Source organism: Carcharodon carcharias, chromosome 17 (assembly GCF_017639515.1).
Source record: "Carcharodon carcharias isolate sCarCar2 chromosome 17, sCarCar2.pri, whole genome shotgun sequence".
In the NCBI taxonomy this organism is placed as follows: domain Eukaryota; kingdom Metazoa; phylum Chordata; class Chondrichthyes; order Lamniformes; family Lamnidae; genus Carcharodon; species Carcharodon carcharias.
The window spans coordinates 9656773-9669433 of record NC_054483.1 but is presented as its reverse complement, the minus strand read 5'-3'; positions in this window follow the sequence as shown (position 1 = coordinate 9669433).

Below are 12661 nucleotides of genomic sequence, written 5' to 3'. Positions count from 1 at the left end.
GTTGGTCAGTGTGACAGGGCTGGTCAGTGTGAGAGGGCTGGTCAGGGCTGGTCAGTATGACAGGGCTGGTCAGGGCTGGTCAGTGTGACAGGGCTGGTCAGTGTGACAGGGCTGGACAGACCAGGTCAGTGTGACAGGGCTGGTCAGTTTAACAGGGCTGGTCAGTGTGACAGGGCTGGTCAGGGCTGGTCAGTGTGACAGGTCAGGTCAGACCAGGTCAGTTTGACTGGGCTGGTCAGTGGGACAGGGCTGGTCAGTGTGACAGGGCTGGTCAGTGGGACAGGGCTGGTCAGGACTGGTCAGTGTGACAGGCCTGGTCAGTGTGACAGGGCTGGTCAGGGCTGGTCAGTGTGACAGGGCTGGACAGTGTGACAGGTCTGGTCAGGACTGGTCAGTGTGACAGGGCTGGTCAGTGTGACAGGGCTGGTCAGGGCTGGTCAGTGTGACAGGGCTGGTCAGTGTGACAGGTCTGGTCAGTGTGACAGGGCTGGACAGTGTGACAGGTCTGGTCAGGACTGGTCAGTGTGACAGGGTTGGTCAGTGTGACAGGTCTGGTCAGTGTGACAGGTCTGGTCAGGACTGGTCAGTGTGACAGGGCTGGTCAGGGCTGGTCAGTGTGACAGGGCTGGTCAGTGTGACAGGTCTGGTCAGTGTGACAGGGCTGGTCAGGGCTGGTCAGTGTGACAGGGCAGGTCAGTGTGACAGGTCTGGTCATTGTGACAGGGCTGGTCAGACCAGGTCAGGGTGACAGGGCTGGTCAGGGCTGGTCATTGTGACAGGGCTGTTCAGGGCTGGTCAGCGTGACAGGGCTGGTCAGGGCTGGTCAGTGTGACAGGGCTGGTCAGTGTGACAGGGCTGGGCTGGTCAGTGTGACAGGGCTGGTCAGTGTGACAGGGCTGGTCAGTGTGACAGGGCTGGGCTGGTCAGTGTGACAGGGCTGGTCAGCGTGACAGGGCTGGTCAGTGTGACAGAGCTGGTCAGTGTGACAGGGCAGGTCAGTGTGACAGGGCAGGTCAGTGTGACAGGGCTGGTCAGACCAGGTCAGTGTGACAGGGTTTGTCACTGCGAAATGGGCTGGTCAGTGTGACAGGGCTGGTCAGACCAGGTCAGTGTGACAGGGGGGGTCAGACCAGGTCAGTGTGACAGGGCTGGTCAGTGTGACAGGGCTGGTCAGTGTGACACGGCTGGTCAGGGCTGGTCAGTGTGACAGGGCTGGTCAGGGCTGGTCAGTGTGACAGGGCTGGTCAGTGTGACACGGCTGGTCAGGGCTGGTCAGTGTGACAGGGCTGGTCAGTGTGACAGGGCCGGTCAGTGTGACAGGGCTGGTCAGTGTGACAGGGCAGGTCAGTGTGACAGGACAGGGCTGGTCAGACCAGGTCAGTGTGACAGGGCTGGGCTGGTCAGTGTGACAGGGCTGGTCAGTGTGACAGGGCAGGTCAGTGTGACAGGTCAGGGCTGATCAGTGTGAGAGGGCTGGTCAGGGCTGGTCAGTGTGACAGGGCAGGTCAGTGTGACAGGTCAGGGCTGGTCAGTGTGACAGGGCTGGTCAGGGCTGGTCAGTGTGACAGGGTTGGTCAGTGTGACAGGGCTGGTCAGTGTGACAGGGCAGGGCTGGTCAGTGTGACAGGGTTGGTCAGTGTGACAGGGCTGGTCAGTGTGAGAGGGCTGGTCAGGGCTGGTCAGTTTCACAGGGCTGGTCAGGGCTGGTCAGTGTGACAGGGCTGGTCAGTGTGACAGGGCTGGACAGACCAGGTCAGTGTGACAGGGCTGGTCAGACCAGGTCAGTGTGACAGGGCTGGTCAGACCAGGTCAGTGTGACAGGGCTGGTCAGGGCTGGTCAGTGTGACAGGGCTGGTCAGACCAGGTAAGTGTGACAGGGCAGGTCAGTGTGACAGGGCAGGTCAGTGTGAAATGGGCTGGTCAGTGTGACAGGGCTGGTCAGTGTGACAGGGCAGGTCAGTGTGAAATGGGCTGGTCAGTGTGACAGGGCTGGTCAGTGTGACAGGGCTGGTCAGTGTGACAGGGCAGGTCAGTGTGAAATGGGCTGGTCAGTGTGACAGGACTGGTCAGTGTGACAGGGCGGTTCAGTGTGACAGGTCAGGTCAGACCATGTCAGTGTGACAGGTCAGGTCAGTTTGACTGGGCTGGTCAGTGTGACAGGGCTGGTCAGTGTAACAGGGCTGGTCAGTGTGACAGGTCTGGTCAGGGCTGGTCAGTGTGACAGGTCAGGTCAGACCAGATCAGTTTGACTGGGCTGGTCAGTGGGACAGGGCTGGTCAGTGTGACAGGGCTGGTCAGTTTGACTGGGCTGGTCAGTGGGACAGGGCTGGTCAGTGTGACAGGGCTGGTCAGTGTGACGGGGCTGGTCAGGGCTGGTCAGTGTGACAGGGCTGGACAGTGTGACAGGGCTGGTCTTTTTGACAGGTCTGGTCAGTGTGACAGGTCTGGTCAGGACTGGTCAGTGTGACAGGGCTGGTCAGGGCTGGTCAGTGTGACAGGGCTGGTCAGTGTGACAGGTCTGGTCAGTGTGACAGGGCTGGTCAGACCAGGTCAGGGTGACAGGGCTGGTCAGGGCTGGTCAGTGTGACAGGGCTGGTCAGGGCTGGTCAGCGTGACAGGGCTGGTCAGGGCTGGTCAGTGTGACAGGGCAGGTCAGTGTGACAGGGCTGGGCTGGTCAGTGTGAAAGGGCTGGTCAGGGTGTCAGGACAGGGCTGGTCAGACCAGGTCAGTGTGACAGGGCTGGGCTGGTCAGTGTGACAGGGCTGGTCAGTGTGACAGGGCAGGTCAGTGTGACAGGTCAGGGCTGGTCAGTGTGACAGGGCTCGTCAGTGTGACAGGGCTGGTCAGTGTGACAGGGCTGGTCAGGGCTGGTCAGTGTGACAGGGCAGGTCAGTGTGACAGGTCAGGTCAGTTTGACTGGGCTGGTCAGTGTGACAGGGCTGGTCAGTTTAACAGGGCTGGTCAGTGTGACAGGGCTGGTCAGGGCTGGTCAGTGTGACAGGTCAGGTCAGACCAGGTCAGTTTGACTGGGCTGGTCAGTGGGACAGGGCTGGTCAGGACTGGTCAGTGTGACAGGGCTGGTCAGGGCTGGTCAGTGTGACAGGGCTGGTCAGTGTGACAGGTCTGGTCAGTGTGACAGGGCTGGTCAGACCAGGTCAGGGTGACAGGGCTGGTCAGTGCTGGTCAGTGTGACAGGGCTGGTCAGGGCTGGTCAGCGTGACAGGGCTGGTCAGGGCTGGTCAGTGTGACAGGGCAGGTCAGTGTGACAGGGCTGGGCTGGTCAGTGTGAAAGAGCTGGTCAGTGTGACAGGACAGGGCTGGTCAGACCAGGTCAGTGTGACAGGGCTGGGCTGGTCAGTGTGACAGGGCTGGTCAGTGTGACAGGGCAGGTCAGTGTGACAGGTCAGGGCTGGTCAGTGTGACAGGGCTCGTCAGTGTGACAGGGCTGGTCAGTGTGACAGGGCTGGTCAGTGTGACAGGGCTGGTCAGTGTGACTGGACTGGTCAGTGTGACAGGGCGGGTCAGTGTGACAGGTCAGGTCAGTTTGACTGGGCTGGTCAGTGTGACAGGGCTGGTCAGTTTAACAGGGCTGGTCAGTGTGACAGGGCTGGTCAGGGCTGGTCAGTGTGACAGGTCAGGTCAGACCAGGTCAGTTTGACTGGGCTGGTCAGTGGGACAGTGCTGGTCAGTGTGACAGGGCTGGTCAGTGGGACAGGGCTGGTCAGGACTGGTCAGTGTGACAGGCCTGGTCAGTGTGACAGGGCTGGTCAGGGCTGGTCAGCGTGACAGGTCTGGACAGGGCTGGTCAGTGTGACAGGGCTGGACAGTGTGACAGGTCTGGTCAGGACTGGTCAGTGTGACAGGGCTGGTCAGTGTGACAGGGCTGGTCAGGGCTGGTCAGTGTGACAGGTCTGGTCAGTGTGACAGGGCTGGACAGTGTGACAGGTCTGGTCAGGACTGGTCAGTGTGACAGGGTTGGTCAGTGTGACAGGTCTGGTCAGTGTGACAGGTCTGGTCAGGACTGGTCAGTGTGACAGGGCTGGTCAGGGCTGGTCAGTGTGACAGGGCTGGTCAGTGTGACAGGTCTGGTCAGTGTGACAGGGCTGGTCAGGGCTGGTCAGTGTGACAGGGCAGGTCAGTGTGACAGGTCTGGTCATTGTGACAGGGCTGGTCAGACCAGGTCAGGGTGACAGGGCTGGTCAGGGCTGGTCATTGTGACAGGGCTGGTCAGGGCTGGTCAGCGTGACAGGGCTGGTCAGGGCTGGTCAGTGTGACAGGGCTGGTCAGTGTGACAGGGCTGGGCTGGTCAGTGTGACAGGGCTGGTCAGTGTGACAGGGCTGGTCAGTGTGACAGGTCTGGGCTGGTCAGTGTGACAGGGCTGGTCAGCGTGACAGGGCTGGTCAGTGTGACAGAGCTGGTCAGTGTGACAGGGCAGGTCAGTGTGACAGGGCAGGTCAGTGTGACAGGGCTGGTCAGACCAGGTCAGTGTGACAGGGCTTGTCACTGCGAAATGGGCTGGTCAGTGTGACAGGGCTGGTCAGACCAGGTCAGTGTGACAGGCCAGGGCTGGTCAGACCAGGTCAGTGTGACAGGGGGGGTCAGACCAGGTCAGTGTGACAGGGCTGGTCAGTGTGACAGGGCTGGTCAGTGTGACACGGCTGGTCAGGGCTGGTCAGTGTGACAGGGCTGGTCAGGGCTGGTCAGTGTGACAGGGCTGGTCAGTGTGACACGGCTGGTCAGGGCTGGTCAGTGTGACAGGGCTGGTCAGTGTGACAGGGCCGGTCAGTGTGACAGGGCTGGTCAGTGTGACAGGGCAGGTCAGTGTGACAGGACAGGGCTGGTCAGACCAGGTCAGTGTGACAGGGCTGGGCTGGTCAGTGTGACAGGGCTGGTCAGTGTGACAGGGCAGGTCAGTGTGACAGGTCAGGGCTGGTCAGTGTGAGAGGGCTGGTCAGGGCTGGTCAGTGTGACAGGGCAGGTCAGTGTGACAGGTCAGGGCTGGTCAGTGTGACAGGGCTGGTCAGGGCTGGTCAGTGTGACAGGGTTGGTCAGTGTGACAGGGCTGGTCAGTGTGACAGGGCAGGGCTGGTCAGTGTGACAGGGTTGGTCAGTGTGACAGGGCTGGTCAGTGTGAGAGGGCTGGTCAGGGCTGGTCAGTATGACAGGGCTGGTCAGGGCTGGTCAGTGTGACAGGGCTGGTCAGTGTGACAGGGCTGGACAGACCAGGTCAGTGTGACAGGGCTGGTCAGACCAGGTCAGTGTGACAGGGCTGGTCAGACCAGGTCAGTGTGACAGGGCTGGTCAGTGTGACAGGGGTGGTCAGTCCAGGTAAGTGTGACAGGGCAGGTCAGTGTGACAGGGCAGGTCAGTGTGAAATGGGCTGGTCAGTGTGACAGGGCTGGTCAGTGTGACAGGGCAGGTCAGTGTGAAATGGGCTGGTCAGTGTGACAGGGCTGGTCAGTGTGACAGGGCTGGTCAGTGTGACAGGGCAGGTCAGTGTGAAATGGGCTGGTCAGTGTGACAGGACTGGTCAGTGTGACAGGGCGGTTCAGTGTGACAGGTCAGGTCAGACCATGTCAGTGTGACAGGTCAGGTCAGTTTGACTGGGCTGGTCAGTGTGACAGGGCTGGTCAGTGTAACAGGGCTGGTCAGTGTGACAGGTCTGGTCAGGGCTGGTCAGTGTGACAGGTCAGGTCAGACCAGATCAGTTTGACTGGGCTGGTCAGTGGGACAGGGCTGGTCAGTGTGACAGGGCTGGTCAGTTTGACTGGGCTGGTCAGTGGGACAGGGCTGGTCAGTGTGACAGGGCTGGTCAGTGTGACGGGGCTGGTCAGGGCTGGTCAGTGTGACAGGGCTGGACAGTGTGACAGGGCTGGTCTTTTTGACAGGTCTGGTCAGTGTGACAGGTCTGGTCAGGACTGGTCAGTGTGACAGGGCTGGTCAGGGCTGGTCAGTGTGACAGGGCTGGTCAGTGTGACAGGTCTGGTCAGTGTGACAGGGCTGGTCAGACCAGGTCAGGGTGACAGGGCTGGTCAGGGCTGGTCAGTGTGACAGGGCTGGTCAGGGCTGGTCAGCGTGACAGGGCTGGTCAGGGCTGGTCAGTGTGACAGGGCAGGTCAGTGTGACAGGGCTGGGCTGGTCAGTGTGAAAGAGCTGGTCAGTGTGACAGGACAGGGCTGGTCAGACCAGGTCAGTGTGACAGGTCTGGGCTGGTCAGTGTGACAGGGCTGGTCAGTGTGACAGGGCAGGTCAGTGTGACAGGTCAGGGCTGGTCAGTGTGACAGGGCTCGTCAGTGTGACAGGGCTGGTCAGTGTGACAGGGCTGGTCAGGGCTGGTCAGTGTGACAGGGCTGGTCAGTGTGACAGGGCTGGTCAGTGTGACAGGGCGGGTCAGTGTGACAGGGCTGGTCAGTGTGACTGGACTGGTCAGTGTGACAGGGCAGGTCAGTGTGACAGGTCAGGTCAGTTTGACTGGGCTGGTCAGTGTGACAGGGCTGGTCAGTTTAACAGGGCTGGTCAGTGTGACAGGGCTGGTCAGGGCTGGTCAGTGTGACAGGTCAGGTCAGACCAGGTCAGTTTGACTGGGCTGGTCAGTGGGACAGGGTTGGTCAGGACTGGTCAGTGTGACAGGGCTGGTCAGGGCTGGTCAGTGTGACAGAGCTGGTCAGTGTGACCGGTCTGGTCAGTGTGACAGGGCTGGTCAGACCAGGTCAGGGTGACAGGGCTGGTCAGGGCTGGTCAGTGTGACAGGGCTGGTCAGGGCTGGTCAGCGTGACAGGGCTGGTCAGGGCTGGTCAGTGTGACAGGGCAGGTCAGTGTGACAGGGCTGGGCTGGTCAGTGTGAAAGAGCTGGTCAGTGTGACAGGACAGGGCTGGTCAGACCAGGTCAGTGTGACAGGGCTGGGCTGGTCAGTGTGACAGGGCTGGTCAGTGTGACAGGGCAGGTCAGTGTGACAGGTCAGGGCTGGTCAGTGTGACGGCTCGTCAGTGTGACAGGGCTGGTCAGTGTGACAGGGCTGGTCAGGGCTGGTCAGTGTGACAGGGCTGGTCAGTGTGACAGGGCTGGTCAGTGTGACAGGGCGGGTCAGTGTGACAGGGCTGGTCAGTGTGACTGGACTGGTCAGTGTGACAGGGCGGGTCAGTGTGACAGGTCAGGTCAGTTTGACTGGGCTGGTCAGTGTGACAGGGCTGGTCAGTTTAACAGGGCTGGTCAGTGTGACAGGGCTGGTCAGTTTAACAGGGCTGGTCAGTGTGACAGGACAGGTCAGACCAGGTCAGTTTGACTGGGCTGGTCAGTGGGACAGGGCTGGTCAGTGTGACAGGGCTGGTCAGTGGGACAGGGCTGGTCAGGACTGGTCAGTGTGACAGGCCTGGTCAGTGTGACAGGGCTGGTCAGGGCTGGTCAGCGTGACAGGGCTGGACAGGGCTGGTCAGTGTGACAGGGCTGGACAGTGTGACAGGTCTGGTCAGGACTGGTCAGTGTGACAGGGCTGGTCAGTGTGGCAGGGCTGGTCAGGGCTGGTCAGTGTGACAGGGCTGGTCAGTGTGACAGGTCTGGTCAGTGTGACAGGGCTGGACAGTGTGACAGGTCTGGTCAGGACTGGTCAGTGTGACAGGGTTGGTCAGTGTGACAGGTCTGGTCAGTGTGACAGGTCTGGTCAGGACTGGTCAGTGTGACAGGGCTGGTCAGTGTGACAGGGCAGGTCAGTGTGACAGGACAGGGCTGGTCAGACCAGGTCAGTGTGACAGGGCTGGGCTGGTCAGTGTGACAGGGCTGGTCAGTGTGACAGGGCAGGTCAGTGTGACAGGTCAGGGCTGGTCAGTGTGAGAGGGCTGGTCAGGGCTGGTCAGTGTGACAGGGCAGGTCAGTGTGACAGGTCAGGGCTGGTCAGTGTGACAGGGCTGGTCAGGGCTGGTCAGTGTGACAGGGTTGGTCAGTGTGACAGGGCTGGTCAGTGTGACAGGGCAGGGCTGGTCAGTGTGACAGGGTTGGTCAGTGTGACAGGGCTGGTCAGTGTGAGAGGGCTGGTCAGGGCTGGTCAGTATGACAGGGCTGGTCAGGGCTGGTCAGTGTGACAGGGCTGGTCAGTGTGACAGGGCTGGACAGACCAGGTCAGTGTGACAGGGCTGGTCAGACCAGGTCAGTGTGACAGGGCTGGTCAGACCAGGTCAGTGTGACAGGGCTGGTCAGTGTGACAGGGCTGGTCAGACCAGGTAAGTGTGACAGGGCAGGTCAGTGTGACAGGGCAGGTCAGTGTGAAATGGGCTGGTCAGTGTGACAGGGCTGGTCAGTGTGACAGGGCAGGTCAGTGTGAAATGGGCTGGTCAGTGTGACAGGGCTGGTCAGTGTGACAGGGCTGGTCAGTGTGACAGGGCAGGTCAGTGTGAAATGGGCTGGTCAGTGTGACAGGACTGGTCAGTGTGACAGGGCGGTTCAGTGTGACAGGTCAGGTCAGACCATGTCAGTGTGACAGGTCAGGTCAGTTTGACTGGGCTGGTCAGTGTGACAGGGCTGGTCAGTGTAACAGGGCTGGTCAGTGTGACAGGTCTGGTCAGGGCTGGTCAGTGTGACAGGTCAGGTCAGACCAGATCAGTTTGACTGGGCTGGTCAGTGGGACAGGGCTGGTCAGTGTGACAGGGCTGGTCAGTTTGACTGGGCTGGTCAGTGGGACAGGGCTGGTCAGTGTGACAGGGCTGGTCAGTGTGACGGGGCTGGTCAGGGCTGGTCAGTGTGACAGGGCTGGACAGTGTGACAGGGCTGGTCTTTTTGACAGGTCTGGTCAGTGTGACAGGTCTGGTCAGGACTGGTCAGTGTGACAGGGCTGGTCAGGGCTGGTCAGTGTGACAGGGCTGGTCAGTGTGACAGGTCTGGTCAGTGTGACAGGGCTGGTCAGACCAGGTCAGGGTGACAGGGCTGGTCAGGGCTGGTCAGTGTGACAGGGCTGGTCAGGGCTGGTCAGCGTGACAGGGCTGGTCAGGGCTGGTCAGTGTGACAGGGCAGGTCAGTGTGACAGGGCTGGGCTGGTCAGTGTGAAAGAGCTGGTCAGTGTGACAGGACAGGGCTGGTCAGACCAGGTCAGTGTGACAGGTCTGGGCTGGTCAGTGTGACAGGGCTGGTCAGTGTGACAGGGCAGGTCAGTGTGACAGGTCAGGGCTGGTCAGTGTGACAGGGCTCGTCAGTGTGACAGGGCTGGTCAGTGTGACAGGGCTGGTCAGGGCTGGTCAGTGTGACAGGGCTGGTCAGTGTGACAGGGCTGGTCAGTGTGACAGGGCGGGTCAGTGTGACAGGGCTGGTCAGTGTGACTGGACTGGTCAGTGTGACAGGGCAGGTCAGTGTGACAGGTCAGGTCAGTTTGACTGGGCTGGTCAGTGTGACAGGGCTGGTCAGTTTAACAGGGCTGGTCAGTGTGACAGGGCTGGTCAGGGCTGGTCAGTGTGACAGGTCAGGTCAGACCAGGTCAGTTTGACTGGGCTGGTCAGTGGGACAGGGTTGGTCAGGACTGGTCAGTGTGACAGGGCTGGTCAGGGCTGGTCAGTGTGACAGAGCTGGTCAGTGTGACCGGTCTGGTCAGTGTGACAGGGCTGGTCAGACCAGGTCAGGGTGACAGGGCTGGTCAGGGCTGGTCAGTGTGACAGGGCTGGTCAGGGCTGGTCAGCGTGACAGGGCTGGTCAGGGCTGGTCAGTGTGACAGGGCAGGTCAGTGTGACAGGGCTGGGCTGGTCAGTGTGAAAGAGCTGGTCAGTGTGACAGGACAGGGCTGGTCAGACCAGGTCAGTGTGACAGGGCTGGGCTGGTCAGTGTGACAGGGCTGGTCAGTGTGACAGGGCAGGTCAGTGTGACAGGTCAGGGCTGGTCAGTGTGACGGCTCGTCAGTGTGACAGGGCTGGTCAGTGTGACAGGGCTGGTCAGGGCTGGTCAGTGTGACAGGGCTGGTCAGTGTGACAGGGCTGGTCAGTGTGACAGGGCGGGTCAGTGTGACAGGGCTGGTCAGTGTGACTGGACTGGTCAGTGTGACAGGGCGGGTCAGTGTGACAGGTCAGGTCAGTTTGACTGGGCTGGTCAGTGTGACAGGGCTGGTCAGTTTAACAGGGCTGGTCAGTGTGACAGGGCTGGTCAGTTTAACAGGGCTGGTCAGTGTGACAGGACAGGTCAGACCAGGTCAGTTTGACTGGGCTGGTCAGTGGGACAGGGCTGGTCAGTGTGACAGGGCTGGTCAGTGGGACAGGGCTGGTCAGGACTGGTCAGTGTGACAGGCCTGGTCAGTGTGACAGGGCTGGTCAGGGCTGGTCAGCGTGACAGGGCTGGACAGGGCTGGTCAGTGTGACAGGGCTGGACAGTGTGACAGGTCTGGTCAGGACTGGTCAGTGTGACAGGGCTGGTCAGTGTGGCAGGGCTGGTCAGGGCTGGTCAGTGTGACAGGGCTGGTCAGTGTGACAGGTCTGGTCAGTGTGACAGGGCTGGACAGTGTGACAGGTCTGGTCAGGACTGGTCAGTGTGACAGGGTTGGTCAGTGTGACAGGTCTGGTCAGTGTGACAGGTCTGGTCAGGACTGGTCAGTGTGACAGGGCTGGTCAGGGCTGGTCAGTGTGACAGGGCTGGTCAGTGTGACAGGTCTGGTCAGTGTGACAGGGCTGGTCAGGGCTGGTCAGTGTGACAGGGCAGGTCAGTGTGACAGGTCTGGTCATTGTGACAGGGCTGGTCAGACCAGGTCAGGGTGACAGGGCTGGTCAGGGCTGGTCATTGTGACAGGGCTGGTCAGGGCTGGTCAGCGTGACAGGGCTGGTCAGGGCTGGTCAGTGTGACAGGGCTGGTCAGTGTGACAGGGCTGGGCTGGTCAGTGTGACAGGGCTGGTCAGTGTGACAGGGCTGGTCAGTGTGACAGGGCTGGGCTGGTCAGTGTGACAGGGCTGGTCAGCGTGACAGGGCTGGTCAGTGTGACAGAGCTGGTCAGTGTGACAGGGCAGGTCAGTGTGACAGGGCAGGTCAGTGTGACAGGGCTGGTCAGACCAGGTCAGTGTGACAGGGTTTGTCACTGCGAAATGGGCTGGTCAGTGTGACAGGGCTGGTCAGACCAGGTCAGTGTGACAGGCCAGGGCTGGTCAGACCAGGTCAGTGTGACAGGGGGGGTCAGACCAGGTCAGTTTGACTGGGCTGGTCAGTGGGACAGGGCTGGTCAGTGTGACAGGGCTGGTCAGTGGGACAGGGCTGGTCAGGACTGGTCAGTGTGACAGGCCTGGTCAGTGTGACAGGGCTGGTCAGGGCTGGTCAGCGTGACAGGGCTGGACAGGGCTGGTCAGTGTGACAGGGCTGGACAGTGTGACAGGTCTGGTCAGGACTGGTCAGTGTGACAGGGCTGGTCAGTGTGACAGGGCTGGTCAGGGCTGGTCAGTGTGACAGGGCTGGTCAGTGTGACAGGTCTGGTCAGTGTGACAGGGCTGGACAGTGTGACAGGTCTGGTCAGGACTGGTCAGTGTGACAGGGTTGGTCAGTGTGACAGGTCTGGTCAGTGTGACAGGTCTGGTCAGGACTGGTCAGTGTGACAGGGCTGGTCAGGGCTGGTCAGTGTGACAGGGCTGGTCAGTGTGACAGGTCTGGTCAGTGTGACAGGGCTGGTCAGGGCTGGTCAGTGTGACAGGGCAGGTCAGTGTGACAGGTCTGGTCATTGTGACAGGGCTGGTCAGACCAGGTCAGGGTGACAGGGCTGGTCAGGGCTGGTCATTGTGACAGGGCTGGTCAGGGCTGGTCAGCGTGACAGGGCTGGTCAGGGCTGGTCAGTGTGACAGGGCTGGTCAGTGTGACAGGGCTGGGCTGGTCAGTGTGACAGGGCTGGTCAGTGTGACAGGGCTAGTCAGTGTGACAGGGCTGGGCTGGTCAGTGTGACAGGGCTGGTCAGCGTGACAGGGCTGGTCAGTGTGACAGAGCTGGTCAGTGTGACAGGGCAGGTCAGTGTGACAGGGCAGGTCAGTGTGACAGGGCTGGTCAGTGTGACAGGGCTGGTCAGACCAGGTCAGTGTGACAGGCCAGGGCTGGTCAGACCAGGTCAGTGTGACAGGGGGGGTCAGACCAGGTCAGTGTGACAGGGCTGGTCAGTGTGACAGGGCTGGTCAGTGTGACACGGCTGGTCAGGGCTGGTCAGTGTGACAGGGCTGGTCAGGGCTGGTCAGTGTGACAGGGCTGGTCAGTGTGACACGGCTGGTCAGGGCTGGTCAGTGTGACATGGCTGGTCAGTGTGACAGGGCCGGTCAGTGTGACAGGGCTGGTCAGTGTGACAGGGCCGGTCAGTGTGACAGGGCAGGTCAGTGTGACAGGATTGGTCAGTGTGACAGGGCCGGTCAGTGTGACAGGGCAGTTCAGTGTGACAGGGCTGGTCAGGGCTAGTTAGTGTGACAGGGCCGGTCAGTGTGACAGGGCTGGTCAGTGTGACAGGGCTGGTCAGTGTGGCAGGGCTGGGCAGGGCTGGTCAGTGTGACAGGTCAGGGCTGGTCAGACCAGGTCAGTGTGACAGGGCAGGTGCTGGTCAGTGTGACAGGGCTGGTCAGACCAGGTCAGTGTGACAGGTCAGGGCTGGTCAGACCAGGTCAGTGTGACAGGGCTGGTCAGTGTGACAGGGCTGGTCAGTGTGACAGGGCAGGTCAGGGCTGGTCAGTGTGACAGGGCA